Genomic DNA, 20,873 nt, shown 5'->3' on the forward strand with positions numbered 1-20,873 from the left:
TTGGAATCTGATTTTAGTCAACACATAAGGAAAGGGTGCACCGCTCTATTTCCATCTCCCTGTTCTAAAAATCCATTTAATATATGGTCCCCAGATAGGGGACGTATCAGATATTAAACTGATAAGAACAGATTTTTTTTTTAAGTTGGCTACCCCTTTTCAGGGGTGTCAATAATTTATTTCATGATAAAAAATACAGTTTACAATAAAACCAACTTTTGTACAAATGAATAACAATAAAATCAATATTTCATTGCATTACATTACATAAAAGGGACATGGTGGCAAATCTTTATATATTGGAGTTCCATTCTTCCACAAACCATTTATTAAGAAGGGTGGCATTTCTTTTTTTGTCTAATAAATAATAAATGTACATTTCGCTAAAACAAAGACCTAAAACATCATCAGTAGATAAAACATCGTGCTTAAAAATCAGGATGTTCCTGGCCTTCCATAGAGCTTCTTTGGCGCAATTCATCGTCTTCCACGCTATTATCTTTTGGCTCGCGGTTGGGCATCCAAATAGTCCATATAAAATCTCTTCATAATTCAAGTCTTTCAGGTCTGCCATCTTTTCCAAAAGAGGGAATATTTTTTTCCAAAATTCCTTCGCAAAATCACACGTCCAAAAAATGTGTCGAACTGTTTCCTCGGCCTGGCAGCCTTCCCTCGGGCAGACGGCAGACGGCAGACCTCGCGAACCTCCTTCTGTATTGGAATGCCCGGCATGGAAGACATTGATGAATGCAGCTCCAGGCCAGGTCCATCTGTGTATTAAAAAGATAAAACACATTAATAATTTTGAAGATAAAAGCACTTCGTTCCTCATTAAAATTCTCAATCCTGCTGACCGTCTCACTTTCTCTTAGGTCTTTAATTAATTTTTTACTGTTTTTCAGCTCATTTACATTTTTTCCCTTCAGGTTGAATAAGGTCACTATCTTTTCTAAAATCACATAGTTTATTGAGAGTTTAAAAGCGTAAGGTGAGGATAAAACAATGTTGAACCACCCAAACCTTTGCATTAAAAACCCTGTATTAAAACGTAAAAAATAGGACCAATAATGTTCTTTAAAAAGGGAATTAAAACAGAAACTGAAGAACTTGATTAAAAGAAACCTGTTAAAATTCGGAAAATCTTTGCCACCCTTCGGTTTGGATTTCATCACAATCTCTCTTTTTAGTTTCTCCATTCTGGAACTCCAAAAGAAGGTAAAACATGCTTTAGTAATTTTTTGCAATAAAACCGTGGGGGGAGGGAAAACCATACTCAGATATAAAAGCAGGGGTAAAATGACCATTTTAATAATTAAAACTTTTCCCTCCATGGTAAGTTTTCTCATGTTCCACATACATATTTTTTGATTTACCTTCTGCGCCACCATGTCCCAACTGATAAAACCATTGTCGCACTCACTGAAGGAGACACCTAAAATTGTAATATTATCTGACACAGGGACGGGTATGTCTCTAAAAGCCATGCTTCCTATATTTAAAATATTACTTTTGTCGAAGTTCACCTTAAAACCGGAAGCACAGCAATAAAACTCAATTTGTCTGAGGGTTCTCTGAAGCGACAGGGTGTCCCTGCAAAAAACCGCTACATCATCCATGTACCCCACTGCTTTAGCCTCTACGCCGCCACCCCCGGGCAGGGGGACTCCACGTATTAACTTATCGCGGCGAATTGTACACAGTAGAGGCTCTAATGCGCAAATAAAAAGCAGTGGAGACAAGGGACACCCCTGCTTCACCCCTGAGTTTAAAATCACGTCCTGTGTCTTAAAACCATTCACTAAAATTTTGCTTGTGCAATCTTTATAAAAGGCTTTAAGTGATAATAAAAATCCTTCAGGTATACCCATACGCTCTAAAACCTTAAAAAGATAAAAATGAGAGACACGGTCGAACGCCTTCTCGAAGTCTATAGATAAAATGGCTAATTTACTTTTTCTAGACCTCGTGTCCTCAATCACATCTTTTATCAGGTTAAGATTATCCCAGATGCTGCGGCCTGGCACCCCACACACCTGGTTAGAGTGTACAATGTGGGGTATTATGGCTTTTAATCTATTTGCGCACACTTTTGCCATTATTTTATAGTCGCTATTCAGAAGGGTTATTGGTCTCCAGTTCTTCAAAACTGCGATGTCACCTTTCTTATGTAGCAGGGAGACCTCACCCTTCCGCCAGGACTTAGGCAGCATCTTGGAATTAAAAACTTCATAAAAAAGGCTAAAAAGATCCTCTTTTAAAATGTCATAAAATTTGACATAAAACTCACTGGGTATACCGTCCGGTCCGGGAACTTTTCCGGCTTTAAAACTCTTTACCGTTTCTAAAACCTCCTGCTCCGTCAGCTCCTGTAATAAAAAATTCTGGGAGACAGGGTCTAAAACAGTAGTAATCTCCTTCAGTGAGTCACGCATAAAATTATGATCCACAGTTTTAACACTAAAAAGGTCAGCATAAAACTCATGAACTTTACTTAAAATACCCTGTACATCTGACACACCTTCAATATTTTTAATAATAGCCTTTTTATTGTTAATTTTTTTTAAAAAGTACCTGGAGCAGGTCTCATTCTCCTCCACATGCTGAATTTTGGAACGGAAAATGATTTCTTTGCCCTTCTGCTCCAGGCACTGGGCTATTTCTTTTTTTAAGTTAGTGATGTCAGTTTTAACGTCAATTTCATTATCTCTCATCTTGTACAGGGTCTGCAGACGGGTGCTGAGAATTTTAAAAAAAGCATGTTTTTCCCTGGCTTTCGCCACGCTCTTTTTAATAAAAAATTCCTTTATTCTTTTTTTCATTTTCTCCCACCATGCACTGATGGGAGTACGCATGTCTCTCCCCCGCCTGCATTTTTGGTAAAATTCAATAAAATCAGTAAAAACCTGTGGATCATCTAAAAGGGAAACATTTAACTTCCAGGACTTCTTACACACCGGTTTATTAAAATCACGCTTTACATAAAATGATAAAAGCTTGTGATCTGAAAAAACATTAGTTAAAACTTCACAATTAAAAGGCAGTACATTCTCATTACAAAAAATAAAATCTATCCTGGAGCTACAGGTGGCGTTGCTCCAGGTAACGCCGGCTTCCTCTGGGCTGCTCCTATTACATTCTTTGTACACATCAGTTAATTTAAAATCATTTACAATATCTTTGAGCAGTCCAGAGGTCTTATCGTAATTCCTACTTGTAGCACTGGTAAGCCGGCGTTCCCCCCTCAGGATACAGTTAAAATCACCTGCGAGGATAAAAGGCTCAGTTGTATTAATAAAAAGAGGTAACATTTCTAACATCTCTGTTCTCTCATTTTTGTCAGGTGAGCCGTAAAAATTTAAAAACTGCCATTTTACGCCGTCAATAAAAGCTTTAACCAATAAAATACGTCCTGGAAGAATCTCTTGAATAAAATCAATAAAAACGTTTCCCTTAAAAAGAATGGCGACCCCTGCTGATCTGGACTCATTAGATCCAGACCAGACTGATGGACCATACTTCCAATCCTCTTTATATTTATGGTACTTCATTGCATGGGGAATGCCGCACTCCTGCAGGAAAAAAACAGAGGCTGCCAGGCCAGATAAAAAACTGAAGAGAGCAACCCTTCTGACTTTGGACTTGGCGCCCCTCACGTTGAGGGAGATCCCCTTTATTTCAGACATCGTGGAGTTTTAATTGTGTTAGTCTTGATTTTAAAAAATAAATAATCGTGTTACTTAAAATCAGACTTGGCCTCCACCAGCAATACCAGAAATCTCGCTTGAACTCATCTCCCCGCCCTCGTCTGACTCTAGCGAGAAAGGGGATGATTCAGGAGAGGAACTACCTTCAGTGAGCGTCGAGCCAACAGCCCTCATCTCGTATACAGGGAGCCCAGATTCACACAGCCTTACCTGGGTCTCTAACGGCTGACCATATAGGTCTGTATCGGGTGGGTCCCCCAAGGGCCCCGCCGCTCCCCCCTGAGGCCGTGCAGGCCGTTCTAGAGGGGGAGGTTGCGCACATGGCGGGGTGTCGGTTGGCTCGGGGGGAACAGCGCCCACCCTCCTCACCAGTAACGACGAGGGGGTGGTCCTAGGAGGAGCCTCACTTTGCTTTACGGACGTATCCATTTGCTCCTCCCCTGTCACCCCCCTACCGGCACGCTCCTGTTTACCCTTTTTACGGGGACCCACTTTCAGCCAACCTTCCTCTTCAGACTCCGTATCTAGAGACCCAGGATTGGGAGCAGGCCCGGCATCCACTGAGCAACCAGCACTCTGGGATGCCTCAGTTATCTCACTGGCCTGCCCCTTCTCAGCCTTACGTTTGGCTTGGCGTTTTTCTTTCGCACTGGACTCCCTTCTCTCCTCTGAGGCTGTTGGCTGTGAGGTACCTGCTTTGGCTCCAACAGACCGTACTCTTGAAGCCCAGGTACCCCGCTGCTCCTTTGCAGCACTGGCTTGTTCCTCTCCCTGAGGGCGGGGCTGGTCCACTGGTGGAGCACGTGGGGGCGCCCCGGGTTGCTCTTCTTCTCCGCTTCGGTACCTATGAGGACAAGAAAAATACAAGTGACCAGTTTTTTGACAAAAGTTGCATTTTTTTTCCTCTGTGCACTCCCTTATATTGTGCTCTTTGCTTCCACAGTTTCTGCAGGTGACATCGCAGTTAAAACTGGTATGTCCATAGGTACCGCAAGCCCTGCAGAAGTTTGGCATCCCTGAGAAGTAGAGGTCGCCATTCACATTTCCAATTTTAAAACGAGCCGGTGGTAATCTCGTTTCTTGGGTGGAGGGGTCCTTAATCAGCGTAACTAAAAACTTCCATTTGGCGGTCCACACTCCACACTCGTTCATCACTTTCCCCAGGAGTTTGACATTTTTGAAGTAGGCAGCTAGAAATGCTGCCACTTCCATATCTCTCACATATGGGGAATACATTTTAATCACCACGAGTTTTGTTACTTCAAATTCGTGCTCTACTACCTTGACTCCCGCTGCTACGAGTTCACCTTGTTTCCTCTCAGCTCGGTCCATAGCATCACGGAGTATTCCTTCTCCCATGAAGGTGACATCGTAGATTCCTCGCTTCGGGTAGTCCTGGATAGCCAAGAGCTCGTTCTTGTGGACCGCCAGCAGATCTTCCAAAATGGCGTGGACTAAAAATTTAATACCACGGGGACCGCCTCCACCCTCTGCCACGATAAATCGTGCAGAATTCTTAAGCCGGGCGTACACCGGCACCGCATCGGGTTCGCCTGCCATTAGCGTGGCCAGGTCGAACCGCACAGCTTTCGCTGCGCCCCTTGTCTTACGGAGACCAAGGGGCTGGGGGGGATCGCAACTCGTTGCTCAGGACTAAGCCTCTCTCCCAAATAGCAGCACGGGGGTGAAGTCCAGGCGAACCTGGACGATCCCCCGAGGCCGAGAGAGAGGGTACCTGAGCACCTTCTGACCAAAAACCTCCTGTATAAATACACTTGGTCTTAGCCAAAAGGCCGAGAAGCGATAACCCGAACGGGCCGCGCGTTGCCCGAGCCTGCCCGATACTGCTGTTCAGCCCTTGCAGCGATTCAGCCTACTTCTAGGCAATTCCATGGGGCCCTGCAGGCTCACACACTCACAGCTACACGGGAGGTGAATAAAGGCCGGAGAGGAAGCCAGACAGGATTTGCTTCTTTTGCTTGCACCACAATGCAGTGCTGAAAGAGGAGGAATCTACATAAAAACGCCTTCCTGGCAACGCCCAAATGCCCTGCTGCCATGCAGATAAACACTGGCAGCGGCAGCAAGTGCATGCCCACAGCCACCCCTTGTTCCTTCACACCTTGTATCAGCTGTAATCCAGTCCAGTCCAGTGCTGCCTGCTGAGCAGCACTGACCAACACTGCCTGGGCCCAGGCTTTTATCTCTGAGTCCCCATTATGATGTCAGAAAGCTGGCTCTGGCTCCTCAGGGCTCCACTATGACACGTGCAAAGTTCCGTCTGAACTTTATATAAGACGGTGCGGCTCAGTCAGTCACTCAGTGTTGCCTGAGAGGGCAACACTGCAACAGCCGGCCGCCAGGCTGTCTTTTTTTGCACAGCTAGTTGCCTCCAGGAGGCCACAAGAGGGAGACAAGGGACTGCAAAATGGAAAATAAGCATCCACCAACTTTACAGACAACTTCTCCTTGCTCCTACAACCTCCATCCTTGCACAGTTTGTTATTCTTCTAGGTAACATAGTAACAAATCCAAATTGCTGCTCTCTTTGTAGGCAAGCAAGGCTTTGTTGCAACTGCAATTCTTACTCCTTCTTGAAATGTAGGGACGACAGTACATTCCATCACATCCATCTAGTGTACACAGGTAGGTCCATTGTGGCGGGCGGGCGGGCGGCTTTAATGGCTGTTTGCTGTTCCCCTACTCCACTCCACTATTTGACTGTGGTGCTGCATCAATCAGTGGCTGGCTCAGGTGCAGCTCTTTAACTTACCTAAAAGGGAGGGCGGAGAGAAGACAAGGAAGGTGAATGAGCTGTTCCAATGTGAAATGCCGGAAACACAGACACACAGACGACACAAAACAAGAGGTGGCAATGTATTCATTAATTGCATTTAATCAATTAGCTCATTATCACTCATGCATTGTCCAACAGGTGTTGAAATAATGGGATTAAAAGGGGAGATCCCTTCAGAAAGACAGAAACAATGGCAAACACAAAAAACACTTTTGGAATCTGATTTTAGTCAACACATAAGGAAAGGGTGCACCGGTCCTGGAAATACTGCAATACCAGGTCAATGCGTGGAGTGGACAGAGCAAGCTCTATTTCCATCTCCCTGTTCTAAAAATCCATTTAATATATGGTCCCCAGATAGGGGACGTATCAGATATTAAACTGATAAGAACAGATTTTTTTTTTTTTTTTTTTTTTTTTTTTTTTTTTAAAACCATCAGGTCTGGTGGTAAAGGCATAAATAACTTGACAAAAAGCAAACTCATCAAGATTTCAAGTCATAACCAGGTCATCATGTGGTTCTTATTCATTTATTTTTTATTTGACAAAAGGTGTGCAGGTAAAATTTAACAGGATAAATACAATTTTAAGTTTATGTTTTTATTTTAAACTAGGTGTTTCCATTTTTTGAACTTCCAAACACCTTCAGCGTCAAACTTGTCTCCTTTCCGTTTATCCCAAAGGTAACATAAGTACAGTCGGCTTAAAATCAATTTGACACAATCAGAGTCCTCCCACACTTCCCGTTTATATACATAAATGTTTCTGGCGTCCCATAAGACTTCTTTGACACATAACATGAGCAACCATAACACTCGGCTCTTGTGTTTGTCTGTCAACCCTATTCCAAAAAGAACATAGGCAAATGTGAGGTATTGAATCCCTGTCAGTTCTTTGACTACGTTTTTTAATTGGTCTAAAACCCGTTGCGCAAAATCACAATTCCAGAAGAGGTGCAGAATGCTTTCCCTGCCCCCGCATCCCTGTCTTGGGCACATATCCGTTCTTACTAAATCCCTCTTTTTCTGTACTTCCCTGACTGGTAAGGCCCCTTGCATACTGAGCCACATTACCTGTGTTTGTTTGTTAGTCATACCATCCATAGACAGATTTTTCCATACCTGTTGGGTTTCTACAGATGTCAGGAGATCTATGTTGGTCGTCGTCTCATCCTTTGTACAGGCTGCCAGGACTTTATTTTTATTGCATAGGTCCGTTGTACTTAAGTCACACAGTTCATGTTTAATAACAAAAATTTCTATACATTTATACCAGGATGGACAAAGAAAGGCCACGGGTTGTCGCAGGTTACGGCTACACCATCCCATTCTACACCATATCCATCCTCCCGAGTATCGAATCATGTGGGCTACTTTTGTGTTACCTTTAAACAGTCTCAATACAGTAACTATAAGGTTAATGGCTAGAAAAAGGTGAACATCAGGGAAACCCAATCCTCCGTTTTTCCTAGATTTCACTACTGTACTCCGTTTAACTCTTTCCATTTTACAACCCCATAGGAAGAGGAAGATAACCCTATTAATTTTTCTGAGTTCCATGTAACTGGGTGGGAAAATGTTCGCCACATACAGCAACATGGGCAAAATTACACATTTGACCATCAACACCTTTCCAGTGTAAGTTAAATCCCTCAATTCCCAGAAACCCAGTTTTCTCGCTATTTTCTCCCTCACCGTTCCCCAGCTCTGCTGACCATTTAATCTTTCATCAAACTGAAGACCCAGAACTTTTATACTGTCAACAATTTTAACCCCCACATCAGACATGTCACATGCACCTCCAAAACATTTGACTTCACATTTGTCCCAATTTATTCTGAAAGCCGATGCTCCACAATATATGTTGGCTAATAGTTTAGCTCTTAACAATTCAGCTTTATTTTCACTCACCACACACACATCATCCATATAACCTAAGACTTTCACACACTGGCCCCCACTCCCAGGTATTTTTACCCCTCCCATAAACTTGTCACTCCGTATCATGCAGAATAAAGGTTCCATAGCACAAATAAAAACTAGCGGTGATAGCGGGCAGCCTTGTCTGACTCCCGAGGAAACACTAACTCTATTGCTTAGAAAGCCATTAACTAGAATCCAACTCCCTATTTCTTCATACAGGCTCCTAATGGCCTTAACGAAAATTGGCGGAAAGCCCATCCTCTCTATAACCTGAAACAAAAAGGAGTGAGAGAGCCTATCAAAGGCTTTCTCGAAATCCAGTGAAAGCACGTTTACACTCCTATTTCTCTGAGTGCAATCCCATATCACATCCCTCAGGAGACTAAGGTTCCCTGCAATATACCTCTCAGGCACCCCACATACCTGGTCATCTTGTACCACTTGACCTACCACCCTGCTCATTCGGTTTGCAATGAGTTTTGCATAACCTTTGTAGTCAACGTTCAGTAAGGTAATTGGCCTCCAGTTCCGGAGGTCGGTTTTATCTCCTTTTTTATAGATAAGAACAACAACCCCCTCCTTCATGCTTAAGCTAATTTTACCCTCTTTCCACATATAAGTATAAATCTCTAGGACCTCTGGACCCACTATGTCCCAGTAATCAGTATAAAATTCTACAGACAGTCCATCCTTCCCTGGTGTTTTATTTCTAGCCATGTTAGAGAAAGCCTGTCTTACCTCATCCTCCAGGATTTCCTTTTCTAGAGCTGGCAGATCATCTTGTCCAACCCTGTCATGCAGCGCTCCTATCACGTCTTCCTCTAGCCCCACATCTCTCACCTTCTCACTGTACAGCTCCGTATAAAAGGATTCAATCACCTCTTTCATAGCAGCACCACTCACATTATTCCCATTTGTATCTGCCATATTGGGCAAATCCCTGTTTGTTCTCGCGACCATTTTGAAGAAAAAACGTGAGCAAGACTCGTCTTTTTTCCATGCAGTCTATCTTAGCCTGGTATATGATCTGTTTCCCCCTTACCCTTAACAAATCGCTCACCTCCTTTCTGGCCCCACACAATTGTTCATCCACATCCAAACCTTCCTTTCTAAGCCTATGTAAGGTATTCATTCTCGCTTGCGCTCTGGCATACATACCCCTTTTCCTAGCAGCTAATCTATACCCATTTTGTTTAAAGAAAAAACCTATTCTACCTTTCACCCAATCCCACCAATCCAAAATGCATTCAAAGTCAGCTTTCTGTTGTCGCCATCTGTCGTACATTTTTTTAAAGTTACCTTTCACAGTTTCATCCTCCAAAATGCTTACATTCAATTTCCACACTCCTTTCCCATACTTCCTATCATCATCCAAATTCAAAGCACACATCAAACATTCATGATCAGAGAACAGCACCCTCTCCTGGTGATAAGATTTCACAGTAAAGTCCCGTGAGACAAAGAGATAATCCAACCTGGAGTGAATCCCACCCCTGTCAGCATGGTATGTGTCAGGTGCAGGCTTGATTTTACTTAATACCACAACATCCTGTAAATGAAAATCAGACGTTAACTGGACAAACTGCTTTCCCGTTACATCAATTTTGTCCCCCTGCAGGTGGCAGTTGACATCCCCCACTAATATGCATGGCAAACGCCCAGGAAGGAACAGTTTTAGTTTGTCAAAAAGCTCCTTCCTCTCATTTTTGTCTGCAGGAGCATAAATGTTAATAACCCTAAAGGTGACATTTCTATACTTAACATAAGCAATTAAACATCTGCCTTCTTCTACAATCACATAACTGTCAATCACAAAATTATTATTTCTAAATAGAATGCCCACTCCGTCATTCTTGTTGTTGGTGGAAGCGGACCAGAGGGATGGGCCGTGTGCCCATTCCGAGCTTTTGGGGGTGGTGGCAAGGCCACATTCCTGTAAACAAAAAATATCGCCTGGTTTGGCGGCAAGGTGTTCTAAGATAGCTGTCCGCCTTGCTTTGTCCTGGAAAACCCTTACATTAAGGGAAAAAATAGAGAGTGTTGTCAAGGAAGCCCCCTTCAGGTAGACTGTGTTTGTCAGAAGCAAAATGGACTTCCCTTCTTTGTTGAGTGGTTTTCAAATTAGTGTCGGCCTTGAGAAATATATATGGGCCCTCTGTACATCAAATCAGGCACAGCAGTCATGATTGTCTGTCAGAATATCTCTCTGATTTTACTGGCAAGTATAACACATATATATATGACAAAACCACAATTACTCAGCAAGATGTGGTCAAGCTGTTCGCTGAAATGTACAGATAAAGGCGGGGTCTGTCTAAGATGTCTGACCACCCAAGATAAGCTAAGCAGAGAAATGTTACACAAGTCACGCAATGTGCGATAAACATCGTCCTGACACGTAGGCATAAAAAGATATTACACATAGAATAATATGAAAATTAAATAATTGTTCATCCTTCCTTATTAAACCCTCCTGTTTTTCATATTCATTCTCATTGTCCAGCTACTTCACTTGGTGTTTCCATCAAATGGGACCTGAGTCCATTCACCGGTAAATGATCTTGAATATTACTTCAGGACATAGGGTATTGGTCGTCAAAACTTTTCGGCTTAGGTTTGTGATGAACAATCTTTTTGGTCTTCTTACATATCATTGGTACTAAAGAAATGACTAGTTTAACAAATATATATATATATATATAAATAAACTAATATAATGAGTAGTATGTGTGTCTGGGCACTGCATTAACATTTACATCTTCATGTGGTATGATGCACATGGCAGGTGTTAGCCATTTATACGCCTGGTGTTCGCATACGATATACATGTTCTTTGGTACTCCTACAACTGACCCGTTAAATAAGTTTGCCACCCATTTGACTACCATGTTACCCTCTAGTGCAGAGGAGAAGGCTGTAATGTTGGTGGTATTGTTAACATGTAATAGTAAGGCTTCCCTGATCATTTGTAAGGTGGTAGTTACGCAGGGGGGCATCTGCCCTAACGTGGCATCAATTCCTACACACTGAGTATCGATGGAACTGGTACCATTGCATTCTGTGTAGTTCATTAATGAAAAAGGTATTCTGCCACATTTAATGTGTATACAGCTGCAGGATGAGAAGCTGGGATAACAGGTAAGGTCCACTCACACAGAAGCCTGAGGCGTCTGTGCCACCTTTAGGGGTGGACCACTCCTGTTAAACAACATCCACGGCTCTTCCATCCATGCAGCTACTGGCAATGGTACATTTTTATCCTTACTTTTCCCTGTCAGGGTAGTAATTACAGTGTTATTACACAGTTCTCTGATTTCATTCAAGGTGACAGGGATGGCAAGTTAGGGCATACTTTTGGAGTTAACAGGACTATGAGTACAAGTCCAACAATCAGTCAGGTTATCCTGGCCCTTCAAGGCCTGATATAAAACTTGGTGGTGCTTGATGAATGTATTGTCCCAATCGTCCTTATTTAGGTACGGTGGCAGTGTGTTGACTAGCATCAGGTTCAGGAGTGTCACTACCAGGTACCACATCTTGGCTCAGTATCTTCTTGCAGTGGCTAGCGTGTATCCAAGTGGCTCTTGGAGTTTTACTGAAGTAGCGGTCACCAGCTGCACTTGATGAGGTGCTGTATAGCGAGGCTGTAGGCTGGTGCGATCGTGGATCTTTACCACAACCCAATCTCCTGGTTGCAAGGAGTGGGTTCCTGCAAGAGAGTTAGGATCTGGAATAGAAGACAGTGTCAATTTGTGCACTCTTTCGAGTCGTTTATGTAAGGCCATCAGATATTGTGTCATCTTATCATAATTACTCTGCAATTGTTGGGGAAAATATAAACCAGTCTTTGGAGGACACCCAAAAAGAATCTCAAAAGGGGAGAGTTGATCCTTTCCCCTTGGGGTGCTTCTTACGGAAAACAGGGCCATAGGCAAGCATTTCGTCCATGGCAAGGAAGTCTCATCCATGGCTTTCTGAATTTTCAATTTCAATGTTCCATTTAACCTTTCTACTTTGCCGCTACTCTGCGGATGGTATGGGGTATGAAATGCTTGCTCTATTCCTAGGCTTTTTAAGATCTTCCCCAGTAACTCCTGAGTAAAATGTGTTCCTCTATCGCTTTCTATGGTCTCTGGGACACCATACCTGCATACTATTTCATTTAGTAGCTTATCTGCTGTGCTAGCAGCATTTTCTTTTGATACTGGAAAGGCTTCAGGCCATCCTGAAAACAAATCAATACAGACTAGAACATATTTATATGGCCCCACCTGAGGTAGCTGTATGTAATCCACCTGCAGTCTCTGAAAGGGGTAGTAGGACTTGGGTGTGTGTTTTGCTGGTGTTTTTACTACCTTTCCTGGGTTGTGCTGTGCACAGATCATGCAGCTTTGTACATATTTTGCTGCAGCATGCTGGAATCCCGGGGCGTGCCAGGTTCTAAGTACTAATTGACTCATGGCTCCTTTAGAGCAGTGTGTCAGGCCATGCGCCAGGGCACACATCATGGGAAACAAGCTTTGCGGCAGGCATACATTACCCTTTACACGCCATAGCCCTCCTTCACCTTTAACAGCCCCCACCTCCTGCCACAGTTTATGCTCCGGGGTCGGTGCTTGGGTTTGGAGAGCACATAGCAATTCCTCCGTGACAGGGGCCACCTGTTGGACCGTGAGCACGGGGAGGGTAGCAGCGGCGGCTACTTTTGCTGCTTGGTCGGCCAGTGCATTGCCTTCTGACTGGCTATCACCATTGTGGGTGTGCGCTTGTACCTTTATTATTGCTACCTTTGTAGGCAGTTGTAGGGACTCTAACAGTGCTTTCACTGCGTCTGCATTTTTTATAGCTTTACCAGCTGAGGTTAGGAAACCTCTAGTTCTCCATATAGTTCCAAAGTCATGAGCTACTCCAAAAGCGTACCTGGAGTCTGTATATATATTCACACACAACCCTTTGCCCAACTTACACGCTTCAGTGAGTGCTCTTAGTTCCGCCTCCTGTGCAGAGCTACTGGAGGGTAGGGACTGTTGTGTGACTGGCTTACCATTGTGGACTACCGCATACCCGGTGAGAAAATGTCCTTTGTCTTCACTCCAGTATCGTGATCCATCTACAAAATACTCAGCATCAGGGTTAGTGAGTGCAACATCAAATACATTAGACATGCCTTTTGCTTCTATCTCATCTAAACTTTGACAGTCATGTTCATCGCTATCTTTATCACTATCCCCCTTTTGATCCAAATTCAGCGGAAGTAGGGTAGCTGGATTTAGGACCACACAACGTTTTATGGTAATGTTTGGGGAGAGAAGAGTGAGCTCAATCTTTGTGAGTCGTGCAACAGACAAATGCTTGGTTTATGCAGTGCTCATGAGCTCATGTACGGCGTGGGGTACCTGTTTCCTGAGCGCATATTTCAACAGAGACAACACAAAAGCAAATATTGCAATAGACAAGTGGTGGAGTGTTTGGGGGACCACTTATCCAGCAGCTCTTTCATTGTACGGGTGACAATATCAGGCGAATGTGCTGTGCCCCGGGGAAGCGCCGTCCAGAACAATCTGGAGGCAGAGGGACAGAGAAAAATACACACTTATCAGTTTCCTTCACAATAAATTAGCAAGGTCATTTATGCAGACCGTGCGAGTTGTATTTAATTTGAGGAAAAGAGAGCAGCAATTTACGTCCTTCTAACATTCTCACACACTGCTCCCCCCCCCTGTGTTTCATAACTTCCTTCATTTTTTTTTTTTTTTGTAGAACTAGAAGCCCCAGCAAGCCAAAATGCTGAAAGGCAACTAAGTCTCTGCTATATTTCTAAGAGCTAACTTTAATTATTTAAACCTTATAGATAAGGTAAGTTAAAACGTCAGTCTATTTACACAATCTTGTACTTCAATTCAATGTTCTAGGACTTTTTACACAATATTTTTACATATAATAATGATTTAAAGTTCAATTAATTCAGCTCTCAATCTGGATTGAGAAAAACATCTCACATCAAACAGTACACAATTTCATTTGCTCCTCAGACTAGTCTGCGACACACACACTGTATACACGGACACACACACTGTATACATGTCTACATCATACTTCTCATCATAATCCACATTACTCACTACAATATACCTAGCTGTATTAGTCTTACAGTCACTCTTATCAAAATCTATGTTAATCTAATAATTCTGCTTTTGCTATCAGTTCATTGTCTTTTTACCAGCCAGCATTCTGTTTGATGAAAGTTTTTCATCTTGAACTATATAAACAACTTCCTTTTGACATTCCTGATCATTTTAACATTCTGTCAGAACCTTCTACCGCCTCCTATGATTGCCAATGCATTTAACATACCATTACTTCCTATCTTCATTTGTTAAAACATTCTTTTACAGTTTTTGACCACTTCCTCACCTTTCTTCAAGCGTTCCACACAAACCCACTCCCATCATTTTAAACATCCTTTTGCAATCTTTCACAGCATTTTTTTCCTTTCAAACCTTCTACTATATTGCAGGCTGATATCCATGCCATCGGATCACACCGGTGGGCAGTCTTACTATCTCCTGACCCCATTTCCTAGGGATCACAGTTCCTTTCCTCAAAAAGAACTGACCTTGTGAGGACCTTACTGTCCTTCACGTTCCAGTGGTTTACCACTTATATATATACTCCTTATATATATACAATCTCCTACGCTGGGAGATTATTCCAAGCCCTTTTACTCAGGGACTTTGTGAGGACCTTACTGTCCTTCACTTTCTAGTGGTTTACCTCATATATACATTCCCTTATATATATGCAATCTCCTACGCTGGGAGATTATTCCAAGCCCTTTTACTCAGGGACTTTATATCAACTGGGCCGCAGTTGAGTTATTTACCACTTCAATATCACTGTTGCTAGTAGTAAGACTACAAATCCTAACACCATGCCTTCTGTACAATCTATATCAACAAATCTCATACCATTCACACAGGAGTGGGTCTCATTCATAGGTATTTGGGTAAGAGCGTTTCTGGGACAGTGTGGTAATTATACTATTACAACACCTTTTTTAGCTGGAGGTTGGAAGTTATACTACTTCAGAAACTTTGGTTCCTAGGTTGTTATTTTACAACGAGGAGAATGTTCCCGGGCTAGAAGGAATTTTCCAGTATTGGCCGCTATTGACGTAGTGGAGGCAGTTATCAGAGGGAACGACGGGGAATGCCCCGAGGCTATCAGGTCTTTCCATCCACCAGTCAATTCATGGGGCGTCCTCAATACTGTATTATTACCTTCTTTTTACTATTCATACTTGTTTCTCTAATTTGGGTTTGACAGAGTACTTGACTGTAATGTATATTGGGACTATAACAGCCTTTCACAATTATTTCCCCTAACTTTTGTCCCACAGAATCTGTCTGAGCATGCAGATTAATAATGTATTTTTAAAATTAAGCCTTCTACTGACCCTCTCGATTCCACATGTACACAACAAACACACACACTGCAGGAATTAGGTGTTAAATGCAGGTTTCTTGATACCAAAACACAACTCTAGGATAGTGTGCTGCCCATCCAAGATGGCCACAGCCGGGTGTATGAACTATCCCAACCTCACACTGCGCAACTGTACAAATGTTATACAAGTTTATCAACGCTCATACAATCATACCAGACCAACTCAACAAAGGACCTGACTCTTAGTGGAATCTCTGTGCGGGGACACAATTACCCAGAGTCTTACCGGATATTCTGGCAGAGTATTTGAAACAGGTATTGTAACAAAAAGTAGTTACTTACCGCGCGGTTTTGGTTTCAATGACTCTTCCAGATGTTCCGGACTAGCAGACGCTAGGAAACGTTCCTCCGAGAGATCCCGGGTTTTCGGCACCATTTAAACTGTCAAGGAAGCCCCCTTCAGGTAGACTGTGTTTGTCAGAAGCAAAATGGACTTCCCTTCTTTGTTGAGTGGTTTTCAAATTAGTGTCGGCCTTGAGAAATATATATGGGCCCTCTGTACATCAAATCAGGCACAGCAGTCATGATTGTCTGTCAGAATATCTCTCTGATTTTACTGGCAAGTATAACACATATATATATGACAAAACCACAATTACTCAGCAAGATGTGGTCAAGCTGTTCGTGAAATGTACAGATAAAGGCGGGGTCTGTCTAAGATGTCTGACCACCCAAGATAAGCTAAGCAGAGAAATGTTACACAAGTCACGCAATGTGCGATAAACATCGTCCTGACACGTAGGCATAAAAAGATATTACACATAGAATAATATGAAAATTAAATAATTGTTCATCCTTCCTTATTAGTGTGAATGTTATTAATGAAAAAAGAAGAAATCAGAAACAAAATCCTGCAGATCAAATCATGTTTGTGGCATGTGTAAGGTATCAGCAAAAAGGTTGACCACGTCGCCATCGAGGAAGGGGGAGGACGCCCCACTATCCTGGCTGAGTAACTCCTCCGTCAAATCGGCCAGCACTTCGAAAGAGTTGGTATCTCTTTTATCTGGAGGGCTAAGCAGTCTCTGGGCACAAGGCAGGGAGCTAAGACTAGCACCGCTAAGGGTAGGGAGGTCAGGCTCCGTTTTCATCCTCTTGGGTCGACTGCGGACAGTCTCCCAGAGGTCCTCCTCTCCTTCGGTATTTGGGGCCAAGAGTGAGGGTAAAGCTTCAAATGCGGCAGAAAAAGAAGGGTTCATACTCACATTGTCCATAGTGTCCGGGATGACAGTGCCACTGCCCTCTTGGTCATCAGACTGCATTGGGGAAAGGCAGTCCTCTAAGCCCTCCGTAGCTGCGACAATCTTCTGTGCCGTGCGAGCCTCGACCCCCTGGGGGGAGGCATCAGCGGGCACTTCCAGCTCAGGGATATGTCCTGGAGAAGCCAGAACTTGTGCAGCAGCGCCCTCTAGTGGGTGAACAGCAGCCGGTGTTAGCTGGAGTTCAGCAGCAGGTGTTGATGTAGCAGAGTTGAAACTGCGTAATATAAGTTTCTGTAGGTTAGGTGCCTGTGCTGGCTTCTGAGGTGGATTTGAAAACAGCGAGGGCAATTCGGACAGTGCCTGGGCCATTGGTAGCTCTTTTGCGGCCGGCTCCGAATCCTCCACAGCAAGGGAAGTCTCCAGGAAGATGGGTCCGCGGCCTGTACGAGCCGCATCCGCATAACTTCGGCTTGTCATTAAGCCTTTCGGACAATTTCTTACCAGGTGTTCTCTGGAGCCGCACAGGTCACAGGAGCGAGGCTGAGAGCAACGTCCAGCGTCGTGGCCCATAGTGCCGCAGTTGCGGCAGCATCGTCCGGTCGGGCAGGCGTCTTGGGTGTGGCCGAACTTGAAGCACTGTCGGCAATATCTTGGCTGTCCTGGGTATACTAGGTATCCTCGGTTACCACCCAGAGAGAAGTAAGAAGGCGGGTGGCTCACTCCTCCGATGCCATCCGAGTCTGGACGGAAACGCACCCAGAAGCGTAGTTTTCCGTTTGGGATCCCAAAGCAGTTCTTCAGCTTGATTCCTCCTCTTACGCTGGTGCAGTATCTCTGGAGGAAAGCCACCACATGAGACAGCTCCGTGAACGGGTTGAAGAGGTGCAGGGTCACCGGCTTTTCATCCATCAGGAACAGCGGCAGAAGGGTGAAGTCTCTCATCTCTGGCTGCGTGTTCAGCTCTTTGCAGCGTTCAAAAACGCTGAGGCATTCATTTTGTGTCTCAAAAGAGACATCAAAAAGCCCTTGAGAAGTGTTATCCTGCAAGCAGTAGATCTCCTGTGCTCTCAAGTTCAGCATCCTGAAAAGGACGTTCTGAACAAATGTGCCAAGCTCATATCTTCTATTGCTCTCTGGCTTCACCAGGAAACGAATGGTGTTCCTCACTCCTTGAGGCTCCATCCCTTCAGCAAGTTGATCCACTTCTGATCTTAGCCAAAAGGCCGAGAAGCGATAACCCGAACGGGCCGCGCGTTGCCCGAGCCTGCCCGATACTGCTGTTCAGCCCTTGCAGCGATTCAGCCTACTTCTAGGCAATTCCATGGGGCCCTGCAGGCTCACACACTCACAGCTACACGGGAGGTGAATAAAGGCCGGAGAGGAAGCCAGACAGAATTTCCTTCTTTTGCTTGCACCACAATGCAGTGCTGAAAGAGGAGGAATCTACATAAAAACGCCTTCCTGGCAACGCCCAAATGCCCTGCTGCCATGCAGATAAACACTGGCAGCGGCAGCAAGTGCATGCCCACAGCCACCCCTTGTTCCTTCACACCTTGTATCAGCTGTAATCCAGTCCAGTCCAGTGCTGCCTGCTGAGCAGCACTGACCAACACTGCCTGGGCCCAGGCTTTTATCTCTGAGGCCCCATTATGATGTCAGAAAGCTGGCTCTGGCTCCTCAGGGCTCCACTATGACACGTGCAAAGTTCCGTCTGAACTTTATATAAGACGGTGCGGCTCAGTCAGTCACTCAGTGTTGCCTGAGAGGGCAACACTGCAACAGCCGGCCGCCAGGCTGTCTTTTTTTGCACAGCTAGTTGCCTCCAGGAGGCCACAAGAGGGAGACAAGGGACTGCAAAATGGAAAATAAGCATCCACCAACTTTACAGACAACTTCTCCTTGCTCCTACAACCTCCATCCTTGCACAGTTTGTTATTCTTCTAGGTAACATAGTAACAAATCCAAATTGCTGCTCTCTTTGTAGGCAAGCAAGGCTTTGTTGCAACTGCAATTCTTACTCCTTCTTGAAATGTAGGGATGACAGTACATTCCATCACATCCATCTAGTGTACACAGGTAGGTCCATTGTGGCGGGCGGGCGGGCGGGCGGGCGGCTTTAATGGCTGTTTGCTGTTCCCCTACTCCACTCCACTATTTGACTGTGGTGCTGCATCAATCAGTGGCTGGCTCAGGTGCAGCTCTTTAACTTACCTAAAAGGGAGGGCGGAGAGAAGACAAGGAAGGTGAATGAGCTGATCCAATGTGAAATGCCGGAAACACAGACACACAGACGACACAAAACAAGAGGTGGCAATGTATTCATTAATTGCATTTAATCAATTAGCTCATTATCACTCATGCATTGTCCAACAGGTGTTGAAATAATGGGATTAAAAGGGGAGATCCCTTCAGAAAGACAGAAACAATGGCAAACACAAAAAACACTTTTGGAATCTGATTTTAGTCAACACATAAGGAAAGGGTGCACCGGTCCTGGAAATACTGCAATACCAGGTCAATGCGTGGAGTGGACAGAGCAAGCTCTATTTCCATCTCCCTGTTCTAAAAATCCATTTAATATATGGTCCCCAGATAGGGGACGTATCAGATATTAAACTGATAAGAACAGATTTTTTTGAGTTGACTACCCCAACAAAGGAGGTAACCGTTTATTTAAAATTTTGAACAAATTTACAATAAATCAATACATTTCAACAAAAATTTACATAAATTTACAATCATGGTTTTTAATACAGATAAATACAAATTGTCAAATAAAAACAATTTATAAAAGGGCACTTGGTGGCATCATATTATGGAACTCCATTCACTTAAAAACCATTTTCTACATAAAACAGGAGAGAGTTTTTTATCTAAAAGAAAATATTTGTACATTTCATTAAGACAAATGGCTAAAACATCTTCCACAGCTAAAACTTCATGCTTAAATAATAAAATGTTTCTGGCCGCCCACAGAGCTGCTTTTACGCAGTTGGTGATCTTCCATGCCATCATTTTTCGAGTCTGTGTTGGGCATTCCAGGCATCCATATAAAACGCCATCACTTGTGTATCTCCGAAGTCCTGTAATCTTCTGTACCAAGGGGAGGATTCTTGTCCATATCAATTGCGCGTAAAAACATTCCCAGAAAAGGTGGTAGACTGTCTCGTCATCTCTACATCCTCCCCTTGGACACGCAGCCGAGTTGGTCAGTCCCCTTCGATGCTGGAATGCCCGGCATGGAAGACACTCGTGGGCACAGCTCCAGGCCAGATCTTTCTGTGGGTTAAAAAGATATTTAGCGTTCACCATCTTCCATATTTCTTTGCATTTTTGTTCATTAAAATTACTGATGGGAGCTACTAAAACATTTTCTTTTATCTTTTTTAAAATTCCTTTACTATTTTTTACTTCGTTAATATTTTTGTCTTTTAAGTTAAAAAGGTTTACAATTTTTTCTAAAATCTTATACTGGCCAGAAAGGTTAAAAGCATACGGGGAGCTTAAAACCGTGGAGAACCAACCGTTCCTCCTCATAAAATAACCTGTGTTAAAACGTATAAAATATGACCAGTAATGTTCCTTAAAAACTGCATTAAGACATAAAGTAAAAAATTTTATTAAAAGGAATGCTTTTATATCGGGGAAATCTTTCCCCCCCATTGGTTTGGGTAATATTACCTTCTCTCTCCTGAGCTTTTCCATCCTGGAGTTCCATAAAAATGTGAAACATGCTTTAATT

General features: G+C 43.6%; 1 non-coding gene and 2 pseudogenes across 1 annotated transcript; all 3 read right to left on the reverse strand.

The window, feature by feature from the left end:
- On the reverse strand, positions 1-167 carry LOC142707542 (U2 spliceosomal RNA; annotated as a pseudogene).
- A 6,576-nt stretch (positions 168-6,743) lies between these two features.
- On the reverse strand, positions 6,744-6,959 carry LOC142707532 (U2 spliceosomal RNA; annotated as a pseudogene).
- Positions 6,960-19,608: 12,649 nt separating this feature from the next.
- Positions 19,609-19,796, reverse strand: LOC142707519 (U2 spliceosomal RNA). Its single transcript, XR_012868488.1, has one exon. It is a non-coding gene; the product is annotated as a U2 spliceosomal RNA (small nuclear RNA).
- Positions 19,797-20,873: the final 1,077 nt, after the last annotated feature.

This window comes from Rhinoderma darwinii, unplaced genomic scaffold (genome assembly GCF_050947455.1).
Source record: "Rhinoderma darwinii isolate aRhiDar2 unplaced genomic scaffold, aRhiDar2.hap1 Scaffold_3463, whole genome shotgun sequence".
Lineage (NCBI taxonomy): Eukaryota > Metazoa > Chordata > Amphibia > Anura > Rhinodermatidae > Rhinoderma > Rhinoderma darwinii.